Source organism: Rutilus rutilus, assembly GCF_951802725.1.
Source record: "Rutilus rutilus genome assembly, chromosome: 15".
Taxonomy (NCBI): domain Eukaryota; kingdom Metazoa; phylum Chordata; class Actinopteri; order Cypriniformes; family Leuciscidae; genus Rutilus; species Rutilus rutilus.
Window position 1 is genome coordinate 10,252,912 of NC_140220.1, and position 17,989 is coordinate 10,270,900.

General features: G+C 41.0%; 1 protein-coding gene across 3 annotated transcripts in view; it reads left to right on the forward strand.

The window, feature by feature from the left end:
• hivep2a (HIVEP zinc finger 2a) overlaps positions 1–17,989 on the forward strand; it is a 70,425-nt gene that overhangs the window by 29,367 nt on the left and 23,069 nt on the right. The window contains exon 1 of one of the 3 annotated variants that reach the window (XM_084433032.1): positions 868–1,056. The exons of the other annotated variants lie outside the window; for them this stretch is intronic. The gene's annotated coding sequence lies outside the window, so the exon portion shown is untranslated. Of the gene's footprint in view, positions 1–867; positions 1,057–17,989 lie in introns of those variants that run through there. 3 annotated transcript variants of the gene reach the window in all.

Below are 17,989 nucleotides of genomic sequence, written 5' to 3' on the forward strand. Positions count from 1 at the left end.
GGATAACCGGGATGGTTGTTATCATGGTGACTCCTGACAGCTTGATGTCATCCTGTAGGTTGAGTAAATGCTCCCTGGAACAGCGCCGCAGCTGTGGGCCGATGTGGCCATAACTCTTGAGCCGACAGCTCATTCAGGTGACCCTCAGAAGGGCTGTATTGCTGTCACTCATGACACAGAGTGGTGGAGGTAAATATATTAGCATAAGTTAGAATTCATCTTCTCTGTAGTGAAGGGGGTGGCCGGAAGTCTCCGCTCAGCAGCCTGGTTCCCCCATAAAAAACCTCTCTCTTCGGGATTGTCGCAGTGCACACCTGTCCAATGTCACCGTTTGTTCTGTTACAATGAAATAACCCTTGCTAAATGCATACACGCTCGCACAGGCTCGCAATTACATGCCGTGATCTAAACGCTAATCATATAAGTGTCTTGGCCTGGCCGAGAGTGATCAGTGAAAGCACATCTATAAAGGGATTTTGTAAGAATTAGCCTGGTGAGCTATTTATAGCCCTGCGGGAGGTGGGGAGGGAGGGGTGAGCGGTGATACCGTGTTGTTATACACCGCACTCTGTGGACAATCCCAGGGTCAAAGGCACTGAGGCCAGACTGCAATTAATTCACTGTCCGATAAGACCAGAGCGCCGTTGCGCATAAATGCAAGCAAACGTTCAAAAGGTCGTCTGTGATTTTTCCGTGAAGTACTTTGCCCCATCTATTTGTGTTCATATCAAGCTTTTTTAGAGATTTAAAAGGCACCAAAACAGCCCAGAAGAGCAGGCACTGCGAAAGTACCTCTCAGCGTAGTCTGTTGTATAATCCCTCTAGGGGCCCCAATGCTATTTTTGTTCCTGGATATGCGTCACGACTGGGTATTTTCTCTGGTGACTAGCTTACATCAGTAGGTCTCCTAGTATACGCTCTATCAGCGAGAGCCTTCTGATTGATGGGAGTTTCGGCTAGGGCTGGCTGGCGTTTTATTCCTGACCTCCTAGAATGGACAAGGAGAATTTGAGATCGGCGGAATGTTGTGGATAACCAAGGACCTTGAGAAGCCAGGTTGGTTCACAAATCCATTTCTTTCCCTTCTCGTGTTCTCTCTACTAATGCATCTAGCGTTGATCAGAGAGGTGATATCCCCGTCTGGGCTTGTAAACTGACGGGGCTGATGCGACCCACGATGACGGGTATGGGAGCGGAGGAGCGTGTGTTAGCTGTTTATCTGTGGGTTGCAGCAAGCTGTCAGTGACAGGGTCTCTGCTTGCTCGATTTCCCCGTACAGCTTGCATGCTGCCGTAACACTAACACAGAGAAATAACCTTGGATATTTGTTAGGAATCTTTTTCCTGTGCATGTCCCTTTCTTTTAACGTTCTCTCATGTGTTTATTCTCTCCTGGCGGTGCACTTGTTGTTATGCCATGGATTGTACGTAGCTGTTATACTTCCATTGATACTGATGCATCCTTAGCGTCTGTGTGCAGAGGAATGTCAGTTCCCTTCTCGGTCGAGGGACACCCCTCTCATACCCCCACCGAATTCCCCCTGGGTTCACATGCCTCATGTCATCCATCAATTGCACCAGGAATGATTCAAAAAATGCTTGTTTGCGTCTCATGTGTCTCTGGATATGCAATCCCCCTCATACAGCTGTCTGCCTTATCAGCATGGCATAATTCATTATGTGAGGGAAGGCTCCGGCAATAACGCAGGGGAACACCAAGCAGACACCAGGCGAATGTCACAGCGCATCTATCCCAGTCTTAGTTAAACGTCACAAGTTTAAAGACGCAGCGATTCCTTTTGCATAGAGCCCACACTAATATGCATACACCATTCAGAAATGCTGAACGTTTTCAACAGTGACCTTGAAATGCAGGTCAGGAGAGCACATCCTCCTCGTTTTCTTCCATTCTCCTCCTCCTGTTGTATGTCTGCTTGTGTAGAGAAAGAATCGTAATAGTCTGTCTGATAGCAGTGGAATGATCCTCCCTGCCAAGTGTGCTAAAGCATTTTCCATTCAAAAAATACTCTTCGTTCTGGATTCGTCTGCTGTACTGTAGTTCGGAGAGGTGTCTCTGTGACAGGGTTCGGGAAATGCCCCGTTCAAGGAGTTCTGTCAAGGAATATCAAGCATTTTTTGTGTACAGATTGATTTTCAGATGTTTTGTTGTGTGTTTGGAGTTTCCACTTTTCCCATGGGTTCTTAACATCTAAAGTGTGTCAGTGGAGGGAAGCCTGCCACGGCGGATCTTTTTGACCTGCCGGCATGAAAGCAATTAATGAGCGATGCGGAAGCTCTGGCCGCTCGTGAGCATGAGATTAATGCAATGTTAGCCTGCCACCGCTGCACTCACGGGATTACAGCAGACCCTTGTGCGAAACAACCCGATACAGACCCCGCTTCATCAATTGCTCTGTCTTGGCAGTGGGACAGGAAGTAATTGTGTCCAGGTTTGGGCACTGCATTCTTTACCGCTTGTTTTCTGCTTGTCATTATTTGATTAGCCCAAGAAAGTCTTGTTTTTCTGGATTTGTGTGTGAGTGTGTGTGTGTCACACATAACAGATCTATGCACCGAGAAGCCTTTGGAATGGGTCAACTAGTTTGTTTTCCCAATTATCACTTTTAAAGGAATTATTGAAATTAATTTAAGGAATAGTTCACCAAAAAAGACAACATTTACTCACCCTCATGTCATTCCAAACCTGTAGTTTTTTTCTTTCTTGTGGAACACAAAGAACACACATTTTTTTATATTGTGCTCTTTTCCATATAATTTAATTAAATTGGACTGAAGATTTCAAGCTTTACAAAGAATGCAAAAGAATCATAAAAGTCCATATAATTAAGTGGACAAGCCCTAATTTTAGTTTTTGCACCTTGACATTGAGTTTTTTTAATATTTCTGTTTAGCTGTAATTAAGCAATTTTTATTTCAGTTTTACTAGTTTTAGTAATTGCAGTACTTCAACTTTAACTTACTTTATTTCAGTTAGTTGCTAAAGGCAGCATTTCTCATTTTTATTTAGTTATTTGCCTAATATTTATATTTCATCCTTATTTCAATTACTGAAAACAATTTTTAATAGTTTTAGTTTTAGTCAATGATAACAACACTGATCGTTCACGAATCGTACATCAGCACATCTCTCAAGAAAAGGCAAAGGTGTGCTAGGGAAGATAATGACTTGATCTGTTCATCACATAATGCTTCAGCTTCACTATGGCTTCAGAAAACTCGGAATATGGTGCATGAGTCATATAGACCACTCAGTTTTATCATAATGATATATGGTACTTATTGTTTTTTTTCTGAAGCTTGAAAGCTCTGGTCTCAGTTCATTGTAACTGCAAAGAAAAGAGTGACCAGTATATTATTCCAAAAACGTTGTATTTGTATCCTTTGCATTTCATAGAAGAAAGACATACATTTAGATTTGCAATGACAAGAGGGTCATTGCATTGTATATGATGAGTGAAAGTGAACTATTTCTGTAAAACCATAAAAATGCTAGATAAATATTTGACCAACCATCAAGAATCTTTCAGCCTTCAAAGAGCACAACGAGATGGCATTTTATTCAGCAGCTGACCTTGTCTTCCTTTGTGTGTCCTAAACAGCGTTCCTGCCTATTCTGTCTTTGTACACTTCCTCTTTTCAGTTTACTTGAATGAAACTATTTCTCCGCCGAAAGGCTCGCCACAAATTTTCACACATTAGTGTGCATTTTCCTCATAATCATGACACATTTTCATTCCCTTTCCAGGCAGAAGTGGATGTTTTGCATCTTCGCATGCTGATTAGAATCAGCCGTTCACAGTTAAGGACCTGATTTCTTAGGAGAATAGAAAATAGTGTTTTGATGATGAATTCCTGCATTCAGTGGCTAAGCTGAAAGCAGCTTCATTTGGAGACTAAAAGTCTGAAATGAAGAGAACCATAGGGTACAGATGGCAGGAGGAGGCCACCTGTACACCTGAGAGGAATGATTCTCTATGACCTTGCGCCATGGCGCTCCTCCCTCTGATGAAGAGGAGTGAAAGAGACAATCAGTACATCCACACTCACTCCCACATGATTTCCTTTTTCCACAAGAATCTCTGTGCTGACACAGAGGTCCCTTTTTGTCATGTGCTGACAGATACCGATGAAATAGCTTCGCATTTTGTTGTGTCTTGACAACGGATTTGGCATCTGCAGTCTTGAATGATTCTGTAGTGACCATCAGTGTGGGTTAAAAGTCAAGACTGCAACCTGAGCAGCATTAGAGAGATGCACAGGAGAGAGGCAGTGTGTCCATGGTGACACTGCTGGCATTTTGCCCCTATTAACTTCTCCGACCTTTGTGTGAGTAAATGTGGCTATTCTATCAATTAATTATGCTGACGTGCAGATGGTTTGCATATTGTGTGGCTGCTTCCTGTTCACTATTCATTCATTTCTTTTTGGTTAATAATTTTCTTGATTATGTATATTTTAGTGCATTCATTTTATTTTCTATATTATATTATAGCTGAAATGTACTGCTGCTGTTATTTGGTTGATCATTTTCTTGATCATTTTCTTTCATTTTCATTATAGCGAGAACATACCAAATCAAATCAAATATTTTATTATATATTAATATTTTGTACAGTAGCTGTATTAATATATAATATAATCATATTTTATAATATGTACACACTTTTATTTAATTCTATTTTTATACAGTAGCTAAAAGACCATATAAATCATATTTTTATTTTGACCAAAACTGTCAGTAATCAAACTAGAAGAAAGAAACATTGCTGAAATGTACAGCTGCCGTCATTAGAAACCACAGATGAGCAACTAGAGGGCGAATGCAGCAGGGTCCGATCGAAACAGCATGGCCAGGTTTTCATAATGAATGCTTAGGCTTTCATTCAAACCTACTCTAGCTGTGCCTTGTGACGCAAATGTCACTGATCCGAGTGCCAGAAGAGTGTGGAGGTGTGTGTATGGAGGTTGGACAGACCCTGACTACGTCCCTTCTCTGTGTCTATGGCCTAGGCTCCGACTGGGCTAAGCTCTCCATACCTTCTGTTCAGTCCTGGCCAATGCCAGATCTGTAGCAAACAGTGAGACCTGGATACTCAATCTGAGCCAAATGGGCAAGCACACAGTGACTCACACTTCAGTGAGAGAGAGAGAAGGTGGAAAAGACGCGATCCAATGTTGACATTCAAAAATCAAGATTTGTTTTTAACATTATTTGTGATCTTCTGACTTGATGACCAGATGGTTGTATAGTTCTTGTGTATGGCTTGAAATGCATAATGTGAGCACAAGTGAAGCAGTTGAGAGTGGGCAGGAAGTTCAGTCATGCTGACCCATTGGCTTATAGCATGTTAATGTAGATTTCAGTGTTTGACTGTGTGCTGTGTATTGCCGGCAGCATTTTTTTGTGTCTGTGTATGTTTGTATGCATCATACTGTATGTGTGTGTGCAGGCATTGCAATGGCCAGGCCCAGTGTGTGGGCTGAACTCAGGAAGTGGGCAGGCAGGCATGTGGCCCTCCGCCACTTGGGCCCCAGGGCTCCTATCACAGATGGCCCCCTGACATTAGCCCAGGCCTGGGGTCAGCTAAGACATCATATGGAGAGAAAGAGAGCGCGAGACTCATGACATTCTCAGCCCGAAAGGATGAAAAGACAACAGCGTGAGACTCTCGCACAAAGACATTTTACCTTTGCTTAGGTGAGGCGGCTTGCAGGGTTGATGAATTTGAGCGGAGATACAGAGTTGAGAGAGATGCTTGAGAATAGCCAGGAAAATGGTGGGTTTATTCCATGGAATCACAGGTGAGACCACCTGTCCCTACTGGCCTGAATCAACCACATTCCTGGCAGCTTTCGCGTCGGAAAATCAGTTATCTACAATCGAGATTCACATAAAAGCAATTTACAGTTCAGATCTTTCCCAGGTACAGGTTTGATAGCATTTATTCAATGACTTTTATTGCACAGGCATAAATTTATCAGACAACCTTGCCTGAACCCACCTTTATGGCATGGTTTAACGGTAAAAGTTTGAAGTTGAACGTCAGATGCTTTTTTAAAATTAGGGGTCTTTTTTATTATTTTCTTATTTCAAACAGCCTTGTCTGACAGATCATAGTTTTTATTCCCTCTTTTCTTTTTCTCACCCAGACTCCCTTTGCTCTCTGAGAGTCTGTGGCCTCCATTATTAATGTTGAAAAAAAATCTGCCTTTACACACCAGGCTGGTGGACCTATAAAACATATCATCCAGCATATGAGTCACTCCAGGCTGGACGCAAGATTTTATAGGCAATCGTTTCAGCAAATCCTTTTTTTGGAGGGCAAGCATATGTTGTATTTTAGTAGCTGGTATTTCAACCAGTGCTGTTCTATTATCATTACTATAATATCTTAGTATTTATTTATATTTGAAAGGTACTCTGTTTAAAATTTTAATTATGAATGAGTACATCATGCATCCATCTTCCAAACTGTGTTTTTGTCTTATCCTGAATCACTATGGAAACTGGGCATAGACGAAATTCGAACCATCATTTCGCACGTGAGCACCACAGCTAAATATGTGTGGAACATGTGTGTGCATGAAAACCACGTCACAAATTTTTTAATGCTGCAACACAGATTTTAAACATTAAAAATGGTAAAAGAATGATGTAGCCTAAGAGGAGGATGTTGGTAATGCATCATCTGTCTTTATCTGTCAGACTAAGATATGCAAAATCCCTGTGCCCTAGGGAGACGGTGTGTGACACGTCCTATGGGAATCATACAGAGTTTTCAGAACAGAGTAGAATCGGAATAATGGAGAAAGAGAGAGGTTATTCTAATGGAACCCACCAGAATTCTCAACCACTAAAGAGAAGAGAGCAGCTGACGTTTATTCAGCCTACTGACGCTCTGACGTGCTGACACAGAGGCAAGGTGAGGGCCTCACTTATATTTTTAGCCTGTGAATGGAAGGAGCCATGAATTGAGTCAGAGTGAAGAATAGACAGAAAAGAAATGGAAGGAAGCAGGAAAAAAATCTGCAGGCAGATGGAGAGGCAGCAGCCGTGGGTTGCTGTGACTGAGATTGTGCTGCTCTATTTAAAAACCACAGGAGTTTGTTAATGCTGCCGTGGGGTACATGTTATGTGTGTGGAGATGGAGAGACAGGAGTGTGTAAGTAAGTGGGAGGACACAGGGTAGGAAATAGAAAAACTGCCGCAAGCATTACAGCCCTCATTACAGTGCGACACAGATCTGGCCACATACTGCTGTGGGCATGAGACTTATCTATAAACGTTATAGAATGACCGTTTACGGTTTAACATCCCTGTCTTTTGCCCCCTGTTCTTGGTGAGCACTGAAGTGATTGATTGATTTTTTGTTTTTTGCATCAGTGTTCACTTCAGCATCAACTAGATTTGTTTTCATAGCAGAATTTACAGCCATTTCTCAGTGTCACATGATCATTCTAATACGCTGATTTGGTGAAACATTTTTTCTTATTATTGTAAATGTTGAAAACTGTTGTACTGCTAAATATTTTTGTGGAAATCATAATGTAGATTTCAAAATAAAAGCATTTTATTCAAAATAGTTTTTTTTTTTGTAACTGTACATGTCTTCACTGTCACTTTTGATCAGTGTCCTTAAAAAAACCTTACTAACCCCAAACTTTTGAATGGTGGTTTTGTTGAAGTAAACAGTAATTAATAAAATATAAAATATCACTTCATAAAATAAAAATTTACTTATTTAAACTCACTTAAATTGTTATTTCAGAAAAAAATTACGTTGCTGAAACGTTGCAACAGAGAGAGCCGATCCCAATATGCCCACTGTGCTGAGTGTGGTTTAAGTTGTTTGTCTCTCATTGCCAGTTAAGGGAGACCGCTCTGTGATACCGAGGAGGGGAGACTTCCACTTCTCCATCTGCGTACAGTCACACCAAACAAAAGCTGAGCAGGAAGCCATTCACCAATGGAATAAATTTGATCTTTATTTGGTTTCTGTCTGCATTTGTCATGATGGCTGAAGCTGACCGGGTTGGAAGTAAAAATGTGCATCCTTGGAGAAAATGGGTGTCAGTTTTTGGCTTTACTATTGGACTGTATTAATATAGCAATTTGGTGGAGCCAGTCATTGGTTGCATCAGTCAGGATGTGGCCTTATAGAATGAAACCTCAGCTGCCATTTGTGTCATTGTTGGGTGAGTTTGATATACACTGCACTTCAAAAGCTTGAGGTCAGTAAGATATACTGTATATCATAAAAAAAAAAGAGAAAAGAAATTAACACTTTCAGCACGGATGCATTAAATAGATAGAAAGTGACAAATAAGACATTTATGTTACAAAAGGTTTCCATTTCAAATAAATACTTTTTTTAGAACTTTCTATTCGTCAAAGAATCCTGAACAAAATTTTCCATAAAAATATTAAGCAGCATAACTGTTTTTAACATTTATAGTAACAATACATTTTTCTTGAGCACTAAAGCAGCATATTAGAATGATTTCTGTAGAAAATTCTGCGTTGACATCACTGGAATAAATTACATTTTAAAATATATTAAAATATAAAATAAAAGATCAATTTGTTTCTGTTCATCAAAGAGTCCTGCAAAAAGAATTATCACGGCTTCCACAAAAATATTTTCAAAATTGATGATAATAATAATAATAAAACATATTACTTTGCATCTAATAAGCACATTAGAATTATTTCTGAAGGATCAAGACTGGAGTAATGACGCTGAAAATTCAGCTTTGCCATCACATAAATAAAAACTTTTGAATGGTAGTGTGTATATCTTTAAATGGTCTAGACTTGATTCGGTCTGCATGTTCACAAATAAAAATGCCCTATAGCGTTCCATGTCCATTATAGGTTTTGCAGTGTATATGCAGAAACTCTGTCGGTGTTAAACAACACCAGCGGATGCCTGTGGGGATATCCCGTCATCAGGTAGACATAAACACACCGAGAGATCCTCAAACACTCAGACTCCAGCATATGCAGGGCACACATGTCTGGCCCATGGAGAGGGAGGAATGTGTAAAACCTTGTAACGCACCTCTGATTTTCCACTCCTGCTGCGTACACATCCCATTATCAGTTTTATAAGAACGTTGGAAATTCCTCCGTTGAGGTGGTACAGATGCGCTGGGCGGCACGACCGCTACATTCCTGACTGGGGGGCCTCTTTCCAGGACAACTTAGGGTGGCCCCTTCATAGCTCGTTTAATAGTGGTATAAAAATCTGGTATGCTCCTTTCCCCCACTTCTCCAGTCATCAGCATGCAAAGCAACACCACATAATATGTGTATATAGTTGCATGCGTGCATGTTTTTGTGCGTGCAATATACTGTGACCTCATGAGCTGGCAGGTCAGGCAGTCATTCGTTCAGCGTTTGTTGATCCAAAAGTAATTAAATACCAGTTAAGTGTTTTTAGCGACGGAAAATTGAAAAGGAAATGTTGATAGATTTCTAATGTTTCATGGAATAGGACTGGTTGTATAATATGCATGGTGGACAAAGGAGTTCTAAGCCAGACTTCAGTTTGAATGTTATTTCATTCTTGTTAGTGCTTGAAATGGGTGGATTTATGGTTGTCAGAACATATTTTGACAAGAATGAGACCAAAAATTCATTCTGTAGCAATACAGACAGCACAATTCATAATGTTATGTAGGAATACCTGTTCTTACCTTCTAGAAGTCATATGCCTGTATTAGCTGTGCTTGATATATAAATAAAGTTCACATACAGTGCAGTGGATATTGAATCGGGCTTATTCAGCAAATAAATGATCGTGCCTGGAATTCTAATTTACACTGTAACAATGGTATCTGGGATTTATTTTATTAAACACTTGTTGTGTTGGAATGTGTGACGTCTACAACTACGTGTGAGATTCTTGAACAGATTTGACGTAGTCGCATTTCACTACTCCACAATAGAGGGTACATGAACGGCTAATCGGGGTTAAAATGGGATCAGCCTTGTTTTGCTTGAAGTGTTACAATCCATTTTTGGTATTATTTGGGTGTTCTGTTCTAAATTTACCTCAGAACTACTTTTAGATTATAGCAACACGTGTTAATCAGGTGCAGCTGTGACGTGGCAGGTTTAGTTCATTTTCGTAAAGCATCATAGATTACGTAGTATTTGGGTGTCCTTTCTATATTAATCTAAACCTGCATCTCAAGCAGGTGCTGCACTGACGTGGAAGTTTTAGCTGTTTACAGCTTTCGGAAATGTGACAGATTACATTATTTAAATGTTCCATTCTATATTTACCTCAGAACTATTGTTAGACGACTTAAGCAGTTTTTAGTTCCTGGGTAATAAATATTACCGACTACTTGCTGACAACAGATTAGTGAAACTGTGAACCCAAAAGAGATGCTAGACAGACTTTGACTAGTGGCATTACGTTCAGTGATACATATCCCATGGAATCCTGTCTATTGGCTGATATTAGATGTATATTTAATTTATTAGTATGGATCGACATTGAATTTTGAATTGTGCATGTTTATTTCAACTATTTTTACATTTAGATTACCTTTACCATCATCTACCTCTCACTTAATCTTAATTTAATATTACTGTAATCTTTAGCAAATCTCGAAATTAATATACTCTTTGTATTGTACTGTAAATGTTAATGTTGTGATGCCTAAATGACTTGTAGCATTTCAAATTATGGATTTTCATTTTTAATTTATTTAGACTAAATAGAATAGAATCATTACATGGACTTCAAAAGTTCGATTTAAGTCAGACTCATAATTTGTAGACCTAGATAATATGACTGTAGCTCGGCTTCATCCAGCAACATACATGTTAATTGGATGACATTTGGTCTTAACGTTGATAAAGACTAATTCGATTATAACTGCACATGTAAATGTATTCCGTGGGGCAGGAAGACCTCAGCTGTGAGACAGCGTATCGGTTTTTGTTTCATAAAAAAAACACACAAAAAAACCAACCGTGATTTGCATATGCGGTTTGTTTATGTGTTTATTTACTTCTCTTACCCCTAGTCTGATGTGTCTCCAGGGATAAATGTAAATACATGTGTGCAAACAAGCTCTCCTGGGCTGCGTACACACCCTTAAGAGACGTACACAAACAGCATACGTACGCACTTAAACATTCAAGAGGCCTCATATGTGTGTTCCTGCTCGAGGCCAGATGATGAGGACTTGTTTGCGATGGGGGCCAGCAGTGACCTCAGACGCTTAACAGAGAAGCTAGTGTACCCCTCCACCCCTCTGACACACACACACAAACACACTCGCACAGCACAGTTTGTATACCCCTCCGCCCCAGCGAGACAGCGCAGCATCTGTTATGCAAGTCACATACACACATTGCCAGAGTTCATAGCGAGGTTCTCAACAGAGTTAGGCAGTGGACCTCAGTGACACCTCGTCCCCTCCAACTGTGAGGAGCTCTGCATTGTCAGAGACACAAAAGAGGGCATCCTGGGTTTTACGTAACAAACTCACATATCGGGATTTTGGAGGCTCATTCCTCTTTTGTCTTTTTTTGCACTGAATTGTATTTGCTCCACAGTTACCTCAGATCTCTGAGGACGAAAGTGCTTCATTGTCTGGATCTGATCCTTTAAGACAAGGCTTTCCCCTTGAGAGCCAACTTATGACATCAACTGAACTTTCCTCTCATCCACAGTTACACCTTCCTGCACGCAGAGAACTGAAAAAAGGGTTTTGTGTCTGTCAGGTGATGTGAATGTTCAGGTTGTTTGAGAGTGGCAGACGTGTTTTTAAGACCGAAATCAGAGGGGAAATTGCCTGTTGAAATAGCAATGGCCAGTCAGACTGGAGTACTTGATTTGTGTCTAGACATGGATGTTGTTTTCACTTTGACAGGTGCTGATAGACAATACTGTGCTTTTAGAATGACTCACACACTCAATGTTGTTTTGAAAGTTATTAAAAAAAAAATGTTTTAAGTAAATGTAATCATATGAGGCACATAGGCATGTTGTGATATTTAGGGGTTGAAAATTGTTGAAAAAGGGCAAAAAGGAATTACATTTTACCTGAGTTGTGAATTAGAGTTTGTAGTCTGAATTATTCATTTCTATCTATCTATCTATCTATCTATCTATCTATCTATCTATCTATCTATCTATCTATCTATCTATCTATCTATCTATCTATCTATCTATCTATCTATCTATCTATCTATCTATCTATCTACAGTATCTATCTATCTATCTATCTATCTATCTATCTATATCTATCTATCTGTGACTCAGCTGAATGCGGCCATGGTACAAACATGATACGGAACAAGCTGAGTGGGAAACATGGGCACATGGAAAGGCTCAGCTGCATGTCAATGGAACTGGAAAAACAATTATCTTAATTTCGTATTGAGGGGATTCGTCCCAGTGCTAGGAGAGGCTGAGAAATTGTGAATGAGCGGTTCCATCCCCACTCTGCTGCCTTTGTAATGTAGTTGTGTCTTTTAGAAATGGAAATTCATGGTCAGATTACACTACGGACCTGTCTCTGGAAATGAACATGCCCAGGGAGAGGACTTGTCACGTTATGACAGATGTGGAAAACGGAAGAGCGCTGCTTGATTTTTCCACTTTCCAAGAAGCTCGGAAAAATTATTTTTCGAAGAGTCTCACAACAAGGTAAAGAAAAAAACAATAATGCCATCAAAAAGTGCTTCACGCTTGTTTGCACTAATATGTGTGTTAGCGTGCTAGTGCTTATCTTTTCCATGGGTAATATTTGGTATGGGGAAATCTGGCCTGTTTCTGGCCTCTATTTCTTTTTCCTCCAGTGGTACCCAGAATTTCCAAGCCTGGAACTGTTAATAAGTGTTTGTTCTCCGCTCAAGTGTGTGTGGCAGACCCCAATTCCATGGCCGGAAAACCTGGGGCCTGCCCCTCTAGTCTGAGCAAACTTAAAAAACAAAAACAATAAAACAATTCTTTACCTCACTTCCTTTGTCTCCTCACTCAAAGAGAGCTAGAGATTTGCATGTGGGCGGATGTGTACGTGTGTGTGAGCGAGTCAGTCAGTCGCCTGCACTGTTGTGGTGTTGTAGCTACAGTCTTGTGGGAGTTGAGTTCACACCTTTACATTACCACTTCCTCCAACGTCACTGACACAGTTCCGGCCTCAACAGTAGTAGTCGCTGTGTGGATCTGAGCGTTGCAACCTGGGATGCCACCCAAGATTTTCTGTGATTGTAATTTTAGTGCTAAAATCTTCTCCGTTACCATGAAACCTTCAGTATCATCTTGAACATCAATGCATAACTGGAGAGAAAGTATTATTAAATGCATCAAAATCACAGGTCACACTTGTTCATTCTATTAATATAATATCTCCTGTTTCTCTCTGATTTTAGCAGCTCCTCAGAGGTCCAAAGCCACTTGAGAAATGTCGGAAAAATCTGTCCCCACTGAGCACACACTTGAGGCCCTTTCAGGGATAGAGACAGGCAGATTTAGATAAGAAGACAGAATTAATATATTGTTGTCTGACTCTTCTTATATCTCGCAATGACTTTTTTTCTTATTTAAATTTTATCTCATAATTGCCTTTTTTTTTTTTTTTTTTATAGGCTTCCATATATACCCATTTTTGAGGCATTGAAAACATTGTTGCAGCCGCTCTGTCAAAAGATGTTGAGTAATAATTATTTTAGCCACCTCTTGCATGCTGAAAAGGACTGGATGGAATGGTTGCAATTATAGCTGTACAATTAAAATAATTTTCCGGCGACAGTCTGTATAAATTTATTCCATTTACAGGAATAAACAACCAAAAAGAGTGAAAATTCATCTCGCATTGGCCAGTCGATGTGTTAAAGGCACAAAGCCAGGGGTAAAGAGCAGCCGTGTACAGGAAATGGAGATGCTGTTATTTGACTGAAGATGCCATAATTATGATGCCACAGTGGCTTCCTCTCCTTCCTCACCCAGCTGTGACAGTTCCACCCTCAGCACTTGAGCCAGACACCAAAGACGCTTTGTCTCTCTGTCAGATTCCTGGAAGTAAAGGCTTTAATCGCATTACACAAATAGGCCCAATTTGTGAAAAAGGCCTTACTCTGATAAAGATCTTAGCATCAAGAATTGTTTGCGGTTGGTGTCGGTAGAGCGAGACTCTGACGGTGTTCCTTTGGTGGGAAATGGAAATACGGCGATTCCTGGGAAAGTTGGCACCTGAACAACGTGATGAGGTGTGACTCTGGCTCTGTTATTGTGTGTGTGGGACACAAGCTACTTTACAAGCTCTTCCCACAAGCACAGCATAAAGACAGGGTCCTGTTTTTGGAAACACAACCATGTCCTTAGGACTCAAGTTGCTTAAAAAGCTCTCCCTCCCTCTCTGTTTCCGCTGGAAATGTGGCCTTGACTGCTGGGCTTGACTGTAGTGGGCCACTTCAGTCCTGCACTTCAATATTAATGCACCAGGAGGCTTGCGGAGGGGGCTGTTATTATCTCCCGTGCATGTCTGTCTCCAGCAGAGTGACAGTTAAAGGGACAGGCGCCACAGAGCAAACAGGCTCGTTTTCTCTATGATGTGGGCCAGCCAGCAGAGCCCAGAGAAACACTGTGGGGTGACTGATTGATTTTCTTGGCCCCCAGGATTGTCCCCCGTGGCCTGTATTCACTCTTAATTATAGGAGTGGTTGGAGGGCAGGCCACTCTCTTTCCAGTTATAATATTATTCTATCGGGTCTTAGGGGAGAGCCGCAAAATGTCAAACTTTCTCAGCTCCGTTAATGGCTTTGTGATGCACTCTGATCATGGGTAAAATCCTCCTGTGTAGTTGGAAATGGAGCACGGTCGAGGTTGAATCAGCATATTGCACTGTCTGCTTCACTTTTGCTGTGTGTGAGTGACTCGTTTATGTGTTAACCACCATAGGCTCTTCTCAGGAAACTCTTTGTCTTGACGAAGGGCTTTCAGTGGCGGCACAGCCTCCTTGACGCTGGTGTTGGTTTAAAAACAGCTCAATGCAGACACAGCAGAGTGGATATCAAAGGCCAGAGAATGGTATGACCACGGCACTGTTATCCCTGCAGTGGTGAATCAGCACTTCACCCCGTCGAAACAGCTTTCCTCTGTGTTTGTGGTATAGCAATGCTAGATCCACTTTTCAGAAAGACAACAGGAAGTTTAATATACTCAATGTGTTCCCTAAAGTGCTGTTAAGTAGGCCCACAACTCTTTCTTACTTTTAACAGCTGTGATACTCCTTTTCCTGGAAGTGACTCTTGCTAAAAGTGTGATCATGAGCGATGAGTGCCAGAAAAACTCTTGCATTAGTTCCTGGACTAGGAACTAGTGTCACCTTTGACCTATTTGTGTCACTGAGGTTTGTTCATTGGGAATGTCATTGGGGTTATGGAAAAGTCTTATGAGCAACTCCCCTTGAGTGTGAAACTCATTGACTTCCTGTTAGACTGTCTGTCTGTCTGTCTGTCTGTCTGTCTGTCTGTCTATCTATCTATCTATCTATCTATCTATCTATCTATCTATCTATCTATCTATCTATCTATCTATCTATCTATCTATCTATCTATCTATCTATCTATCTATCTATCTATCTATCTATCTATCTGTCTGTCATCTTCATTTTATTTAAGATAAAGGGGGAAAAAGTATGAATGAAACGTACTTAATAACAACCGTTTCTATATTGATGTAGAGTTTGACTAATGAATAGTTTGTGACCAATGATAAACAAACCTAGGCTAACTGAGGTTGAGGTTTAGTTTTAATCTGCTATTTAATCATTTTAATTCTACTTCCTTACATTCAAAGTTGACTTGCAATCCTGCATACTGTTTGCTGCCTAATTCAAATTCAATTGAAATTTACAAATTTAATTGAAATTTAAAATGCATTCAAAATTTAATTCTGAATTGTGCATAAACCTTTGTTTAATTTTTTTATTTTTTTTACACATACTGAGACACTGATTTCACTCTTGTTTCTTTTTCTAGATATATTCTGGATATAGTTAGGTTAAAATAGAAGTTCAAAACCTGTTCTGACAGTGGCTGATTCTTTTTAGAAATACAGAAAGTTGTGCTCTGGAGACACAAAACTCATTTCTCATGAAAACTCGTCTATAAAGCTGTATTGAAATGTTTCTGGACACCCTCATTGACTGTGAGTTCATGCTGATGTATAGAAGGAAATATTATATACTCATTCTTCACTGAGTTGTGTTTCGCAGGTTTCAGGAAATTTCATCATAAATCAAGACCGAAAGTCAGAGTTAGGTTTGCGGGGATGGAAGGAGTGGCGCCGTGTTACGAGACTGCTGCACAGGAAGTGCTGTTTACCCCCCTAGGAAAAAGCAATGGGTTATTGGTTAGAGGATACTGGTGAAAGCAGCTTGTTTGTCACTACAGGTCTATCAAAGACCATTACAGGAAGACCCTCTTCCTGCTGCAATACCTAATATCCAAAAAGAAAAATGCCCTGCATCACCTCAAATAATTTAGCAAGGGATTGTGCTGTATTTATTCTCCCATTACTCTCTAGCCAGCCATCTTTAATGATGTATTTTCAGTGAAAACAAAAAAATGAAAGTTTTTTTTTAATTTTGACTGGTGCCAATGCTGATTGGGTGTTAATAGCCATTGCTGCCTCAAGTCTCCTGACACCTCAACCTTGAGTTGGTATGTTTATATATGGTGGGCTTCTATAAAAAAAAGAAGTGCATGACTCTCGCAGGGTAATGGCACTGTGCGGTTATGCTGCCCAAGCCCATCAATTACACAGCCGTAAAGCTCTCATTTCAGCCCAAATAGCTGCCATTGCTGTGTCAAAGTCCCCACCAAACTGCCCTCCCCCTCAGCTGAAGTAAATTGGTGAAAAGGCATGTTAGAGAGAAAATGAGTGGAAACTGGACAGACGGGGCCTGGATGTACATGTATTTTACAGACTGACTCAGACACCAGCTCAGCGCCAGCTTCTTGACTTGTATAACAGTGCGGAGATTGGAACAGATAGAGCGAGCTTGACTCACGGTGCTATCATGGAGAATCTGCTCTTGTTTTTCTTTAGCAGAGAAAGGAGAGAGAAGAACAGAAGGACAAGTGGGCGGACTTGCCTTATACAGCAAAAGGCGGTTGAACCCAGTGACCTTGGTGTGGTCCTCGAGGAGAGGTTCTTCTTCGGCCCTTGGCCAGCGTGGATCCCGGGATGGGGTGTTCTACTAGCGGGTTCCTCTAGCTGTGCTAGTTAAGGTTCAGTGTTACCATCACACCCAATGTAATGTGCTCAGCTTGTGCGATATGTCACACTCTCCCCGTTTCAATCTCAGGGGAGGATTCTCTTGGCAGCGGATGGACTCGCGCTGACGCTGGCACGGCTCCTTCGACACGGCCCCCCTCTTATCCAAAAAGAGTGTGCTGCTTGTGAAAGGGGTAACAGGGATGGTAACCGGTCCACTCATCCCCCAATGACGTAAATGTCACTTCCCCCTTTCAGTCTGGGCCTTAGAGTCAGATGAACTGCGAAGGGAAGGGTTGGAGAAGATGACACTGATTAGCTCGCTCTGTGGGCGACTGTTGTGGCATGTGCAGGATGGCCGTGGCACTCTGTGATTTAATGCCCATTAAACACTATGTGGCACCAATTTGTTGCAGCCCAAATCCTGTCTCCCAATGCGCTGATTACAGAGCGAAAGGCCAGCTCTTCTACACCTGCTGGATTGAGGAGATGCTCATTGTGTATTTTTGGTCATGTGGCTCCACTGACTCTTTAGATAAACAAGCAATGAAGAGACAGCACTCCCTCTGGAACTTTGCCTAATCAACATTGTGTGATCAGGGCTTTGTAGCTCGTCTAAACTGCAACAGCCCATGAAACTTAAATATTTTTGTTTCAGCAGTTTTGTTTGACTAGGAAACCTCTCGAGGTATTTGCCTCACAATGTTTCAAAATAGTCGT